We start from the raw sequence: 17785 nt of genomic DNA, 5'->3' as shown, positions 1-17785 counted from the left end.
ATTTTATAGGACACAGCAATAAGAAAACTTTATCTTCATCTCTGAAGTTTAGAGGGTTTGGGGTTTTTGTTTGGATATCAGTTTTGTTTTGTTTGGATATCAGTTTTCCAAAAACTACAGTATGTCAGAAGGGTGAAAAATTACAGAATGCCTTGTTTTAAACTGGGGAAACCCCCTCCACCCCACAAACTGAAAGAAGATTGAAAGTTTACTTACTTATAGTATAGAGGTATCTTCATGGACAGAAAATTGCAAGTGGTGAAGGCCATGTCACTGTATTGGAGAAAGTAATAAAAATAATAAAAAATTAGGAGCTGAAGCCAGAAAAAGATTCAGTGAGAAGTGAACTTCTTAGCAACAAAGCTGGTTAATTATTGGGACAGGCTGCCAAAGCAAATGAGGTAATTTCCTTGGCTGCCTTTAAATGAAAAAAAAAAAAAGAAAACTTCATGAAATATTTCCTTCAACCAAGCTCAAGTTATTGGCCCATGTGCTGAACTATATGTAATTCAAAAGTACATTTTTGCATTGAAGACTTAATCATGTATCACTTGCAACAAAAAATCAAAAATATAAACTTTCATGAAAAACACTTTCCTCAAAAATTATTGCTTTATTCATATGCAAACAATGAAATTAAAACTGAAAAAAGAAGTTTCAACTGAGATCTGGATCAGGACTCTGAGAAAGTCAGTATCTTTTTCTTCAATATAAATAACAACAGTTAATCTAATTTGCTCTTAGAGCTTCAGAAGAGCTTTTTAGTTGACAATGACTATGCTTTTCTGTGCTTTCTGAACTCTGATTTTGATAATTTCTGAGATTTTTTTTCTGATCAAGTTATACTCTTGAGCTGTGTTATTGTTATGCTAGTTAAGGGAATTATTGATACTTTTTAACAATATCCTTGGAAATTAATGTATCACCAACATCAGTAAAAAAAGTGGCTCTTCTGAGGATGACCTGTGACATCAATCTGCCCAGCAGACCGTGTATGTATGACAGTTCTCAGGTTTCAGCAGAAATAAACTGTTTTATCACTGGACTTAAGAACCTGCTTTCCCACAGCCATTAATATTTTAATGCAGAAAAGCCATGTCAACAGGTGTTGTCATAACTCTGTTAAGTGACGTAAGGAATGTGATCTCCTACTCCAGCTGCTACAGCTCAGTTTTCTGCTGTGTAGCTGCTGGAGCCCAGGCCAGTGCTCAGGACTCAGGGTCTCTGCTCACACTGAGGGATGCAGCTGCTGCATCCCCAGCTGCTCCTTCAAAAGAGTAGCAAAAAAGAGCACGTCGGAGACAAAAACACAGAGACACACAGACGCAGAGGACACTGGCATAGCTGATCACACATACTGCCACACACAGGACTCATAAACAGCCTAAACACAGGGAGCCAGGTCCCCTCCTTCTCTTTAGCTTGCAGAGAGAACAGATCAGTCCTCGTGGCATGCACACATTCCCACTTTGTGTTCACAAGCACATAACTATTTGCAGATTCTTTGAGCATCACCACAGCCTCTTTGTTGTCCCTGCCCCGCTGCTTGGATCCCAGGCCACTTTAATTGCCCCATGGGTCCCCTGCTTGCCTGCTGGTCCTGCTTGGTGCTCACTGCAAACATGCACACAGAGCTGTCCCTCAGGCATTGCACATTTGCAGTTCCTGTGGGTACCAGCACGGCCCTGTCTGACTGATACTCTGCCCCAGCTTGAATTTACTGGTGAATACACACACGCTTCTCATTCCCACCGGGACCGGCGATGATACAGACACCCTGCCTCAGCAGCTGGCACCAGGCACACAGGTGCCTTCTCCAGACACTCTTCTTCCACATACTTCTTGAAACACCTTTGGTCCTTTGATAGTAGTTTTGCATGTATGTCAAACTGTCAAATTGGGGACCAACAGCCTGTTATGTCAGGGAAAGTTCACAGCCATAATGAAATTATATTCCCAGACTTCATAATTTCGCAGTTTAACATTTTAAGACAAAAACAAAGTAGAGAACTCCAGGGAATACATTAGAGTAATCCAAGATAAGAATAAAATTATTACACTTACTGCAATAAAAAATTATTATAGCTCATCAACTGTCTAAATAAAGCCAAGAGTATGCATATCAGAGAAAATTAAAGAATAATTTATATCTCTACTCTTCCTACATAAGGCATATTTAAGAGTGGCATTAAAGCAAAAGTACAAGGAGAATGCTTTTTGAAATAAAGGATTCAATCACACTTTGAGCTCAATGGGTTTATACATTTGTAGCTCTATTATGTTGTTAACATCTCAAATCAGTTACCAATTTTATTGGAGTGCAAAGAATAATGTCTTCCTTCCAAATATCTGATGGACTACAATGAAGCCTCATGATAATTTAATTGCTTGGCTACATTCCTATTTATATTACAGATCAACTATGAACCTTATATTTGGACTTTGTATAAATAACAATTCACTGATAATTATCTCTGTGATGAGTTAGAAGTCTGAGCTTCTTCAGAAACACACAATAGAAGACTGTCCTCACCTTAAAGAGCTGATAATATAAAAATACTTAAACCTGAAGTGCAGAATTTCTCATCTACTTCTCGTATAAACACTGCAGAGAACTTTGAACGATCAACTTACACAAAGAGTAACTGGAGACAAAACAATTACCTCATACTTTCATCATGGATTATTTCAATAAAATCCTTGTAACATGCTCTGTTGTATTACATGTAGAACTAACTTAAATTGTATAACGCAAAATAGGGGAACAGTCATAATATCCAATTAACAGGAACATGTATAAGCTGTGACAGTGACACAGTAAAGACATTGCAGTAGAGCCGTTGGCAATGGTTGATTAACTATTAAAAAAGCTGCTTGAAAAGTAATTGATTATCATTCTCCATATAACTAGGGGGTACATTGTCCATACCCAGATGAATATCAAATGATATACACATCTCATTTAAAAATTTAGCTATTTTCTTTCCTAGGAAGAAGGAGACTCCTCCTTCCCATGTATCAATTGACAGGCAAACAAAAAACCCCCACCATATCTGAATTTTGAAACAGTACTATTTACATTTACTCATGTTGTGTTTTACCTCTATTGGTCTTTCTTCTTTAATTGAGCTTTTCCTGAATTTAATGGCAAAACTGTCGCACACAGAATCACACAGAGAATCCCTAGGGCGGAAGAGACCACTGCATAGATGCCAATGTTGTTGGTGTCCCAAACCAAACATGCCTGGTCAACTTGCTACATGAATGTAGAAATTTATCTTGCCTATATTCATTTATGTTCTGAGAATGCATAAAATGACCACAAAGGAAGAAAAAATCCTTTTTGTATTCTCCTCTTGCATCCTGTTTCATGAAGGTCTGAATTACTAATTAATTATTATAATTAATTATTATAATTAATTCAGATACATATCCAGTTGGAGAACTAGTTGTCAGCATGTTTACACAGAGTCACATAGAGCCACACAAAACCAAAAAGATTAGAAAAGACCTCTGAAATCAGGGAGTCAAACCTTTGACTGAACACCTGCATGTCAAGTAAGTCATGGCACTAAGTGCCATGTCCAGTCTTTCCTTAAGGACCTACAGGGACAGTAACTTCACCATCTCCCTGGCAAGTCCATTCTAATGTCTAATCACCCTTTCTCCAAAGCAATTCTTCCTAATGTCCAACCTTAACCTCCCCGGTGCAGCTTAATACGATGCGTTCTTATCCTATTAATAGTTGTTTGGCAGAAGAGACAGAGTCCCACCTGGTTGAAAGTTCCTCTTAGAAAGCTGTAGAGGGATAAGATCACAACCATGCACCTCCTTTCCTCCAGGATGAAAAACCTCAGCTCCCTAAGCTGCTCTTAACAAGATGGTGCTCTGGCCTTTTCACCAGCTTCATTGATGTTCTCTGGACCTGCTCCAGCAAGTCAATGACCTTCCTGCATTGAAAGGCCTTGAACTGGACACAGAGCTCAAGATGTGGCCTCACCAGTGGCGAGCACAGAGAGACAATCGCTACCCTGCTGGCCACACTATTGCTGGGCAAGAAGGCCAGGATGCCACAGGCCTCCTTGCCCAGCTGGGCACACGATGGCTCATGTTCAACTACTGCTGGCCAGCAACTGCTGGTCCTTTTCCTTTGGGGAGATTTCAAGACACGTGGCACTCACCCTGAAAAACTGAAGGGGGCTGTGGTGGCCAAAGTCCAGAGCCCAGCACTTCATTTTGTGAAGTATATACCTTTGGCCTTTGCCCAGGATATAGTCTGGCCAGGTCCCCCTTAAAAGATTTTCTGCCATCCAACTGATAAACACTACCATCCAAGTCAGCGTCATACACAGATTTGTAAATGGTAAACACAATATTCACAACCAGAAGATCAATAAAGACATTAAAAAACAAAACAAAACAAAACAAAACAAAATGATACAGCATTTGTACCATGGAGCAAAAATAGGGACCAGATAGCAAATCAATACAGCAATGTTAAAAAAACCACTTTGGGCCATAAAGTTACTAAACCAGCAAAGAATGTGCTGCCTAAGCCCTGGGCTGACAGCTTTGTCTGGACTGTGCTGTGAGAGATGGAGTCAAAGGCTTTGCCCCAGTCCAGGGAGACTCCGTGCATGGCTTCTCCCTCAGCCCCGAGGTGGTGGGTAACCTGCTCGTCAAAGGACATCAGGCTGCTCAGGCAGCACCTGCCTTTCCGAAACCCACACTGGCTGGGCCTGATCCCTCAGCTGTCCTCTCTGGCTTCTGTGATCCCCCTCACAATGATCTGCTCCAGAACCTTGCTGGGCCCCGAGGTCAGGCTGACAGGCCTGCAGCTCCCTGCATCCTTCTTGCAGCACTTCTTGGCCGTGGGTGTCACATTAGCACCTCCAGTCATATGGGATCTCCCCGACTAGCCAGGGCTGATAATTAAGGACAGACAGTGGCTTAGCCAGCTTTTCTGCCAGCTCCCTGAGCACCACTGGATGACTCTTGGCCAGCCCCATGGACTTGGCAGTGTTTCAGTGGCTCTGCAGGTCACTAACGAGTTAATCCTGGTTTTCTGGTTTTGTCTGCTCCTTATCCCTCAACCTTTTCCATGGCTTTAGTACTTATCTTTGTTTGAGATTGTAGGTAAAGAATGCATTAAATTACTTAGTCTCTTTACCATACTTTGTGGCTCTATTTCTTTGCTCCTCTTCTCTTTAATATTGTCTTTATAAAAATATGTTGCAGAAGATTCCAGATTTATTTCTAAATTTGCTTTACCCTCTGTTTTCTTTTCTGCTTGACCTATCAATATCTCAAATGCTCTCCAGGTTTCTTGCTCCTTTCTCCAAAGCTGATACACCCTTACACCTTTTTTTTATTATTATTATTTTTATTTTTTTTCCCCTCTGCTGCTGCAAATTATCCCTGTTCAGTCTGGCCAGTCTTTTTCCTTTCCACCTCATCTTTGGTACATAGGGCTAGCCTGCCAGTGGGCTTTCAAGATTTCTTTCCTAAAATATGTCCAGTCTTCCTGTGACTCTTTATTCCAGTAAAAATTGGCTTAATTTTCCTATTGTCAGACTTCTGCAGTCTAAGGATCTACACCTGAATATAGGTCCGCTTTGCATTTAAGAGGGATTTTTACAGTTACAATGACCTTACTATTTTAATCATGTACTTGGATGCATGTAGGTTCTTTTAAATTTCTCTGTGCTTTTGTTTTTTTAATAATGCTGTAAGTAACTCACTCTTAAGAGTCATCTTGGATTATGTAACCTAAAAATGTGTATTCTATTTCATCTGTTGAAAGCTGGTTTTTGGGAGATGTTTTATCCTTCTCTTGTAACTCCAGGGGGGAGGGGGGAAGATGCCTTCTGATAATGGCCCAGCCATTAAAACCAGGTGGGGCAGTGTTTCTTACCTCTTTCACCATCCCTCCATCCTCCAGGGGGACGTCTTCTGATAATGGGCCATTAGGGTCCACCAATGACACGACACATTCCATCATCCCATTGGGAGATGCTCCACACAGTGGGGAAGAAGCCAGTTGTTCCCAGCTAGATAAAAACTGGGACTGAAGACCTCCAAGTATCTGTTTTTTTCCACTGGATTGCCAGAGGAAGACCGGACCCATCTCATCACCACTGGACTTTCTACAGGACCATCTCTACTCCGCAGAACCACGTCTGTTACTCCAGGAGGACTTATTTGGACTGCTTCCAACACCCTGACCAACATGGTCCCAGGTCGTATCCCTGACTCTGCCAGGGTTTTTTCAAGGGTTTTTGTTTGCTTTCTTGCTTGCTTTTTTTTTTTTTTTTTTTTTTTTTTAATATTAATATTCCTAGTAAAGAACTGTTACTCCTATTCCCGTATCTTTTCCTGAAAGCCCCTACCTGCAAAATTATTGTAATTTGGAGGGAAGGGGGTTTACATTTTCCATTCCAAGGGAGGGTCTAACTTTCCTTGGCAGACAACTGTTTTTCAAAACCAAGGCAAGAGTATACAAATAGTGGTCAAAAATATTATCAACTTTATAAGGTATCTGGACTTATATATAAATGCACATTAAAAAAATGAAGGTTTATATATAGACATTTACAAATGCATGTACTGGAATTTTTCATTTTGCATAGAAAAATTCTAGTACTGAAGAAAAAAGGACATTGTATGCAAAAAAGAGTTTGAGGTATGAGAAGTTCAGGTGTAATCAGCCAAGCTGTGTTGTCCATAATTTCAAATTAGGTATAGGTATTTCACTGCTGAGACAACATATTCAGTTCTGATCAGCTGTCTTTAACTATCACTTCTTCAACTTAATTTTTTAGAAAAATAAAATATATTATTTTTCTCCTTATTTAATTCATAGCACATTCAAGCAAGATAGGAATTGGCATCACTAGATGAGTAATCAAACAGGTGGCATCCAAACTGGTTTTTGATATGTTCCCAGCCAAGACATGAGGCAGCTGGCAGATTGTTTTGCATGCCAAGTAAGTCTGATGAAGAAAAGCAGTCCTTTCAAACCCCAAAACCCCAACAGATGAAAAATAAATTAAAACAAACAAACAAACAAAACACCAAAAAAAACCCAAAAATCCCCAAACAAACAAAAAACCCACAAAAAACAAACCAAGAGAAATGAAAAGATAATTGAAAAAAAAAAAATACAAAAAAGAGAAGTTTCTGTTAACTGGAAGATTTTTTTTTTTTTTTTTTTTTTTTTTTTTTCCCCCCAGAGATTACAAGAAGCTTGTCCCACTTGGCTAGTTTTTTAAAATATTGCACATGAGATAGTCCAATTCCTGTCTTGGCCAGTCTAGCTCTGTGAACTCTGAGGAACTGTATGGTTTTATTTCTTAGAGCACTCTCCATAGCCTTTTAGACATCATTATGTCTATCTGGATTTCCAGAGAAACTCAGTCAAGAGTAAAGAGTAGAGAAATATTGGATGTGATTTTTAACATACAAAACATTGATAATAGAAAAATGCTTTATGCAAGAAGATGATATGGAGCCAAATGTGCTTGGAAAGGATATAACGCATCTCTGATTTACCTGCAAAAGGACAATCTCAATCCCCTGAAGAATTATGAAAATAATTTTGTCTTTTTATACATTTTCTCTGTACAGTAGAGATCAAAGTGACATCATCAGAGCAAGGAAAATTCCTGTCCTGGATTTAATATCTTCTCTAACATTATAGGGAAAAAAAAAACCCAAAACAAAAAACCCCCTATCATAAGAATAATCTTCCTTCATGATCCATTACGGTAGGAAAAGACATCCCAGATGTGTTATGAAGAATGTAAAAATGTCATATCTTTGGACTGAAATCTCACAGGATTTGGTTGGAACTGGAATGTAAATAACCACAATGAACAAATTGAAAATAACATTAAAATGATATCCCTTCTGAGGTCTATCTTGCTTTCAAAATTTTTGAATAACCTGTCTAGTAAATTGTCAGAAAAAAATGCAGAAGTCTATTTGCAAAAGCAGACACACAGAATGAAAGGCTATTTCAAGCATGTTTTTTAGTCCAAAGGAGGACTCTAAATATATAACACATAAATATATATGCAGGTACATATTTTTTAGCTTTTAAAATTATGAATCTAAAAGCAGAAATGGTTCTTAAGGCTTTCTTCTCAATTTTTAATTTACCTCAATCTGATATTTGAGCCACTAAATGTAAATTGCAATACAATCACAGTTTACCTTATGGCCACAAAGTGTTTCTTTTAGAGCAAAGACCATCATAATAACAACTGACTTAACAATTAAATAATATTTGCTTAAGAAAGAATTCTAGTTTTTCAGGAAATGTGCTATCTTTTATTTAGTAAGTTATCTTTAACTATCTTATGTAGTAGACTTAACTATATATCCTATCTGTTTGGGATTTTTTTTTTAACTTATGAAGAATAAAAGCAGTCAGTATGAAACACTCCTACATTACTCCTATTGTTCAAACAGTATAGATATCCACACAATGGCTCTGAGAAAACAAAATGATAAAATATTCTGCACAATATAAAGAATGGAAGCAAAAAAAACACCCAGGGGTTTTGTGTCAAGTTTTGCTGTTATTTTGTTGGCTTCATAGATCATGAAAATCATATGTAAAGCCCTGATTTAAAGGTGATGAAAAAGTTAAGCAGATTCTGCATCATGAGTGGTGTTTCTAAGATCAGTTTGGCAGATGTTTTTTCTTCAATTCTCAAGCCTCAACTTGTGTAGAGTTTTCATTCCCATACATTTATTGACCCAAAACACTACTAGTCAAATTCTTCTTATCAAAAGTAAAGTTTTTCTTTTGAGGAACATGATGGTATCGTATCCCATGAGCAAAATGATAACAGTCCCAGCTGAAATCCCAGAGAAAGCTACAGGAATAGTTATCCTCTGTAACACAGGGGTGGAAAAAAAAGTATCTGAGAAGCTTTTCTTTGCATTTTCTTTGAAAAATTATCAATAATCCAGCAACATGCTCAACAATGAGCAAGCAGACTTTGATATTTGATACATTCCTCTAAACTCACTTCCCTAGACCAAAGTTTTTACAGAAACTATATTTCAATACTGAAATACAATAATTTTCATGGAATATTTATTATTAACACATTAGCCATCTATCTGAAAATAGTATCATTAAAGCAAAAGTTGTCAGTGATCTGAGGAAAAACAAATGTTATCAATGATTCAATTAAATTATACTTTTTGTTTGTTTGCTCTGGAAAGGCACTGCCAGTTCTTGAAATAATCTGGGACAATGAGAGGTTGTTGGACACCTTGCATGCAGATCAAGTACTCAAACACTAAAAATTTTATTTAATTAAGAAACCAATCTCTACAGACCCATCTAACAACAAATATTATTTTATTTTCTCTTTGTTCTCGTAAATATTTTTTGTGAAAAAACTAATTTTCCACATTACATTTATTTTTCAGTATTCTTAAAAATCACACTGAATGTCATTGAATCTAAGGAAACACAAGAAATTTGCTTCCTCCTTTGCCATTTTCTTCCTTATCTCTGAAGGTGAAAAGTTGGAGGGGGTGGTTTTGACTGCCACTTTTTCATAACATTTGGAGACTTCAAATGTTCGTAGTTTTCTTTTTTACATTGTTTAGTCTATGGTTCTTTTGCATAGTGAATTTTCATATGGAATATCACATGAAATATGATGTTTCTTTGGATATCCCTAGAAAACTTTCAGAATCTTTTCACTATTTAAAAATGGCTTAGGTGTCTTTTTATTGAATACTTGAATGGATCAATGCTACTTCCTCAGAGTTAAGGATGTGCTTGATTTTTGGTCGAAAAATGAAATGAGTAGATTTTGTCCACAGGTAAATGATCAAGACAAGCAAAGAAGCAAAGGGATCTCACAAAGGGTTTTGGTTTGTGTTTTGGGCTTGTGGTGTTCTGTTGTGGGGTTTTTTTTGTTTTTTTTTTTCCTATACAGATTAAAAGACAGGATAACAAAATGCCATTTCAAGAAAAAAGCATAAGGGGAAGTGGAGTGCAAGTCCCCTGGACAGATCCTACCTACCCTGAACCCTCACTTGCTTTTAATCACAGGTAGATTCAGGACACTATTATGGACTAAACCAGAATTATAATTTATATATTAGAGCAGCACTGGGGATGGCAACCACAAGGCCCAGCACAAATGAACTCAACATCTGTTAAATGTAACATAGAGTTTGCCTCTCACAATTTCATGTTTATGAACATCACAAAGTCACAATTAAAACTGAAAATGGAGAGTAGACATTTTCATCCAACTTCTGCCATCTTAAAATTGGGTGCCTGTTTCAGGTATACTCTATGGTTTTTTTCCCTGTATGTATGAAATCCAACCTCATTAGGAGATAGACCCACTGAACGTGACAACTGTCTCCAACATGTTCGGAGTTTTGTCTTAGCTTAGTTTAAGTATGTGAGATGCAATTGATTACAGTGAAATGAAGTGAATCCATCCCCAAAGCAGGAAGAGAGAGACAGGCTTCTTAAACCAGGCCTTACCTGTAATTAACGGTTGCATTTTTCTAGGCCTTTCAGGGAAAACCAGAATAGATTCAAATCACCTGTTTTGTTTTGCCCTGTGGTGCATTCAAATATTAATGATACAGCTTAGAGAAGGTTAAGAAAACTAATGCCATGATAGCAGAAAATACATAATTGCCCCAGAAAATGTGTCAAACAAGTTAACTGTCAATGAAGACTTGATTTTTTGGTGGTATTGGTTTTCTGTTTGTTTTGTTTTTACAGCTGATATTCTGTAAATGTCTTGGGATCAGATCAAAACTTCCAGCATGACTGCTTATCTTCAGGGTTCTGTACAGAACTGATGAACTTCCTCTCCTGCATTTAAACAAACACCAGTTTTTGCTGTATCTTATTTCCACTTCAGCCTTATTCACATTTCTATATCTTTTATGACTTGAACAGTAGAGCTTTCTTTAAGAGCAGAAGGTTATTTAGTGCCACACTCAGAGCTCAGATGCACCTATATAAATTCAAACTAAACCACCAACATCAGCAAGGTTACTCTGAGTCACTGTGAGGTGTACTGATGCTCTACATCTAATTACAAGAGCACACCCTGGTTGGATTGCAATCAGTTTTATGTAGAACAAAAATATGTCTTGATCTTTCTACCTAAGCAATGTAATAAAAATAAGATTATTAGAGCCATGTCAAGGTGTCTGAGAACCTGAATCAGGACCCTCAAAAATTGTCGGGTGTCACTTGAGTATTAGTAAAAACTTTCCAGATGAGGAATGCTACTTAAATCATAGGTAGGTGAAGCCTGTGGAGAACAGTTGGTCTTGTCAAAACACGTAGCAGTCATGATGGTTGCAAATAGTAGAGACTTATTTTTCTGATAAAGATCAGTAGGAGAAATGGGCAATACTCAAGTTCAGCATCTGCACCAACTGAGAGATTTGTGAGGCTGTGTCTCGCCTGAAGGTGGATTGTTCAAATAATCTTTTCAGAACTTAGAGTCCTTCCTCCCTAAAATCCAATGTTTTCCCTCCTGAAAAGTTTAATGGACAATTACTACTCTCCCTCAGCTGCACAATTTCTCATCTGTGCTCCATGCTTATGTCTCAAGGCCAAAAAAGAAGATGGTAGAAGGGGTCTGGAAGTTCTAGTAAACCCACCAAACAGAAAGAAGAGACAATTCATTTTATTTCTTCTCCTTGTCCATACTCACACTTTCTGTTGTGTCTCCAAAACAGGGATCCAAAACCAACTTCTATATAATCATGTAACTGTAGTAGGAAGACTTTTTCCCCTGCGGTGTAATATATTAAGATGAATAAGTACTCAACAAGCAGGAGGTCCCATATTTTTCTTCATTTTCATTCTAAAATTTTTATGTAAATCTGACCCTTAAGCTACTGATATTACATAGCAGATATCTTTTGCACAAAACTTGCCTATCTATCTTAAAATTCAGTATGAGGGAATTTAAATAGTTATATAAATATCTGGAGATAGAGGTTTTGTTTTTCATGCGTGCTCTGAAGCAAAATAAAATAAATTCCATTCTGCAACAGAAATGTTTGGGGTTTAACACTTTGAACATAATATCCTTTGACCAGCATTGTATCAAAACTAGCAAAATTACTTTTTTTGCTAAATTATTTAATTTGAAGGAAGTACTTCCTTTCTATATGATTTTTTTCGAAGCAATATTATTTTTAGTTCTAACTTTTATTTTTAGTTTTGAGTTATTGGTGAATCAACAATTATTCTTCCACTGCTTGTATTCAAAAGATTTAATTACTAAGTTTTGCTACAATAATTAAAAAGGGAGACTTTTTTTTTTTTTTTTGCTTAAGACATTATAAGATCCAGAAACCAGGCAAGCCTCTCATGAACCTGTTGTTTTTGTCGTTTTTCACTGGAATTTTTGTGTTTGATATATTTTCACTGAATGTGTCAAGGAATTGTCACTATCACAGGCAAGCCTTACCTGCTCAAGATTTTCAAAGTATTTTCAGCTATAAAACCATATCTCTTTTTTTATTTTAATATTTTTTATTGGTGATCACAGGTAAGCAGATTGTAACAGAAGAAACACAAAGATAATTCTCCACTGTTACCATGTGCATCTTTAACTTTGAGATATTACAAGAATAAAAGAGTAGGAAATGAACAATTACATTTTCTTGGAAGGAATTTGTTCATTTACAGCTGTAGCCTGAGATTTGATAAGATGATGATTCAGCTGGCGGGATGGAACGTGATAAGAAAGGATAATAAACTGGCTAGACGCCAAACCTAAAGCAAACCTAAAAGCAAAGTAGCAAATTTCCACAGAATTACACTTCTGAGACAGACATATGCATAATGTTTTAGACTATATGTAAATATTTATCAATAATGGTATCCAGTAATCATTAATTCTCAATAATGGAAACATTTTGAGCAGAGATATTCAAGCTATAACTAATTTTTGTTCATTGTATGGTTATCCTTACAGATACCTTAAGGATAAATTATGAACCTTTCCTTCAGGAGCTATTCACAAATAAAGCCAAAAAAATTAATAAATAAATAATCTCATGACGCCTCTTAATTTCAGTGAATATGGGACTAAGCAAAGAGCAAACATATGAAGATTGTTTTTAAATGGACTTTCCTCTTCTTTCTCTGGTTTTCATCTGCTACCTTGGACTCAACTTTTCTGTTTATGTAATACAGAGCGTATCTGTAGCTCCATCTCACAATATACCCAAGACATCTTTCTGGGAGAGTTTGACTTTCAGTGGAAGAGCTCTAGTTGGTTTGCAGGATGTTTCAGTGCCAAATGGAAGATCTTGAAATGGAGTGGGATCAATGACCCACTCCTTGTTTGTTTTTATTGTCAGTATGGAATGACAAAGGATTAGAACTTATTTTTTACTTTTTCTTAATCATTTTATGGTTACTGCTGCCTAACACCTGTATAAAGGGTATGCCTCTGGAAGTTTTCACATGATAGGCAAAGTACCTAAACATGAACTGCAACTGCTTTATACTGGATATGCCACAGTATTCATTTAATCCTTATTCATTACTGCAGATGTTGCTTCTTATCCTTCAGTGAAATCTATTTTCTTGCAGTTGCTGTGGAATGTTAGCACATCTGTGATTTTCTTTGATTTTCTCCAAATATTCCCCCAAACTAAACACACAGTCATGAATTCTGATTTAGCATCTTGCTGACTACACTAATTTGTTGCAAATGAGTTGTTTAGTCTGCTTAAAGAAATCACTGGCAAAGGTACGAGGAAAAGTAGGTCTAATAAAATTCTGTAAAAGGACAACAAGGTTCAATGGCAAGGTTCACTCATTTCCCTACTACATGGATGAAACATACAGAGTAAAATCAGATAAGAATAAATTTTAAATTATTGATGTGGAGGCTGGAGATATTAAGGTTAATGATGGAAAGGGTGAGGGTGACAAGGGTAGAGGGTAAAGGGGAACCTTCCACTGAGTGACAAGTTTCCGAGTGGACCCTCTTTTCAAACTTTTTCAAACTCAGACTTGACCAATGGTCTCTGACTAAAAGATTAAGCAGCACTTAATCAATTGACTAAGTTAATTTTTATAAGATGATCAATAGAATTTACTACAATTACAAAACTGACAATTTTAGATCTAAGAGGGCAGTATTTATGCTATACATGCTATAAGGTATTTACATCAATTCACATACAGACATAAAGAAGGTACAAAGGTATATTTTGAAAAAGTCCTCTCAAGTTCACAGAAATACATCAGGTGCCTTTGCATCTCAAGAGGCTTAGGATTAATGAGCTTCAAGGACTTGGGATATCAACCTAGGCCCCATCATCAGCTTTGGGTGATGGACCACCAAGTATCTCCAATTCAAGGGTTTGTGAGTTTTGAGAGGTGTCCCAGTGAAAGGGAGATGATGGCACTGCATCCTGTGGTCCAGAAGACCTTGAAGGACCTCACTTAGGGTCACTTTTTATAGGACCACAAAATTATGGGGTTTAGCAATCCATAAAACCTCCATCCTCAGGTTGATAATCACTGGAATTTCTAAAATACTTGGAATTTTTTTTTCCAAAATTCCTGTAACAATGGGACCAGAGTTTCCAAAACTCTAGGTATAATAGTATTGCTCAACTCAGGCTTTGATTAAGCTAGGGAAAGTTCCAAGGCTGTCAGGGGATGATTATCTGCTCTCTCATCCTTCACTTCAATACTACTCTCACCTTGGCCATGCAAGAGTTCCTGGTGTGGTCAAGGGACAGTTCACTTCAGAACTCATTACACAAAGGTTAAGGCCTAATGGAAATTATTGAAATCATATTTTTATCCCTATCCCACTGTTAGACAGTGAGTGAGTGACTCACTGGGGTAAACTGGCGGGGTTAAACCATGACAATGGCCTTAAATCACCCTGACACTCTTGTACCTACAAAATCTTTAAATCACCAAAAAGTGTAAAAACCTGGCTGTGCAATGGAAAGACATATTTCCAGAGTTTCTACCAAATCTCCATGAGGACGTCATAGTTTTTTTCCTGGACAGCATACAGAAAAGGAGACACAGTACTTTATCTGAGATTTACTGCCCAGTATCGCTAACTATAGGCAGGAAATTCAGCAGCTGAAGATCATAGGGACCTATAGCTCAGAACATGAGTAGACTCAGTCTGCATCTCCTCAGATAATCAGTAAACACTCTGTCTGCAAAAAGCTACACAAATGCATTAATCCTTTGATGCATGGTGTAATAATATTCCCAACCATTTAATATTGACCATTGTGATCTATTGTCATTTTAGTTTTCCTAAGAAAGAGATACTACATACTACAAAATCTAATGCTTCACAGAAGTCTAAAAATATTTCAGCAATGATATTACCTTTATCAATTCAATCATCAAAAGATTATGGAATCATCAAAGGCATCCACAGGGAGTTTGTTTTTCCTGGTTCATTGAATTTTTTTTCTGTCCTAGAGACCCAGCTGTGAATTATCATTAGTATGGCAGAGGAAAACCATTTACACTTCTTTAAGCAATCTTAGAAGGGTTTTTCTGTAGTTGTTGTTTTTCTCTTACCATCACTTTCTCATTTTTGCTTGTTTTTATTTTAGTTTATTCTTTTCTTTAAGTGATGAATTCCCTGCTGCTTTCATTATTGATTGACTAGAGGCTCATGAACCAGTGAAAGCTAGAAAGCAAAGCTCCTGAAAGATGTTTCTGAGTCTTGTTTTTTTAAATGAGTTGGAGAAGCACTGAATATAATGTCATCCTCTTCATCCTCATTGGAATCCAACCTGAAATAGTGTGCATGTTTTAAAGTCATAAAGGATGTTTACTTTGATACAGTAGTGTCTGTGTGCATAAATTAAAAGTATCAGCACTGTGTACTCTTCAACACTCATTTTTTAACTTCTTCCTGTGCACACAGGCAGATTTTTTTTTTTTTCCCCCCCTGTTTCACAACAGTATAACAGTATAATTTTTCTGTTAGGTTGGTAGAGGAATAGAAAAACACACTGCCTGTTATCAGCCTTATTTATAGATTTACATATATTTATTAATATGTTCTTCCACATAGAGTTCTAAGGTCCAACCAGGGGGAAAAAAAATTTGAGAAAGTGGTTTTAAATTATTTGTGGGATATGCTTTTGCTTGATTGATTACTTGGATTTAGATCATCCAGTTCCAACTTCTCTGCCATGGGCTGGGACATTTTACACTAGACCAGGCTACCCAGAGAATTGCTCATAAATCTCCTCAGAGGCACTTTGCATTTCCTGAACAGGCCTGTTCACACATGCTCAAATCACATTGACATGACTATGATATTTCTACTTCTAGATTTTTTTGTTTAACAGGAGTAGGGAGATCTCATGACACATCAGATAAAAACCCTATTAGATTAGGCAAAATACGTAACAGACATGTCCTCTGGCACTCAGTGACACATCTTTGGAGGTCAAGGCAAATTGATTTCCTAAGGGTATGCCTTGAGTGACATAATATTCTTTTTTCCCTCCATTAGAGGACACTCCCTTCCAATGCTCTTTACCCCTGTGGGACCGAATGCTGAATAAAGCATTCCCCGTTGTAAGAACAAGAGCAAAACCTAACCTTTAATCTTTAGCACATTGGTGCTACAGACATATGTCTGCAGGAGGACAAGATATTTCCCGTGAAAGTCAGGCTGCCTACTTGTTTGGCTGAGAATAAAGCAAGGAAATATTCTTTTCCTAGATAAAATGCTATGCATGGGGTTGGACTTTTCCCCTCCCCCTCTGTCTCTTGAGATGTGTTAGCAGCTGGGAAGATAATGTGTGTCACTGCAATATCAGCAACATTATCAAAGAGAGCATCAGAATGGTCACATCCCCATCACAGTAATAATTTGAATTTATTCCTAAAGCATCAGCATCTTCATCCAGTCTCTGCCTGAATGACAGCTCAGAGTCTGGAAAGGCATCTCAAGTGATCCTGGTACACTGTGAGCAGCCAACTAAGTTGACAGATTTTATAAAATTCAGCATAGCTAGCTGCTTTTCTCAACCAGTTTTCAATCATTTTTATTTCTATGTGTATGTATGTATAATATCTATGTGACAGCCTGATGCACTCCATACAAATTGAGGGGGATTTGCATGTATGTGTTCTTGTGAAATCTTTTTTTTTTTCTCCTTTTCCTTTCTCTCTTTTTTTTTTAATAAAAAATCTGTCAAGGATGAGATTCTGTTGTGATAGCTGCCACGTAAATATTCACTAAGAAAAAGAAAGGGTCACAATAAAGACTAAAACTAAAAAGTAAGGAAAACATTGTTTTCCCTAAGGGGATGAAGTAGGGAATTATGAGATGAATATTGTAGTACTGAAGACATTAAAATAAAATAGTAAATCTATGCCTTGGCTCAGGAATGACTGAACTTCTTTTGTGTTTGCTTATCATAGGACAAGGTTTATAAGACAGATTTAAAGATACTCTTTTTTTAAGCATTGATAATTTTCTTTGAAGGCCTTGACTGAAATTTTAGTGGGTCAGGATTTTTTTTTTGTTGCAGACAGCGCCTGTTGCCATGCTCAGGGCACAGATATTCTGCACACATTTTAAATAGCAGTTGTTCCTACCAGAAAGCAGTATCAGACCAGGGTCAGGTGTGACTCCAAAGCCATAAAACAAGGAGTACTAAAGGTTAAAGCTGAAGCAAATTTCCAAAACCATTAAGGAAATCATCCTTTGCTTCACTTTTAGTTGGCCACAGGCAACTATCC

The sequence above is a fragment of the Hirundo rustica genome, chromosome 1, assembly GCF_015227805.2.
Source record: "Hirundo rustica isolate bHirRus1 chromosome 1, bHirRus1.pri.v3, whole genome shotgun sequence".
In the NCBI taxonomy this organism is placed as follows: domain Eukaryota; kingdom Metazoa; phylum Chordata; class Aves; order Passeriformes; family Hirundinidae; genus Hirundo; species Hirundo rustica.
This window is presented reverse-complemented; position numbering follows the sequence as displayed.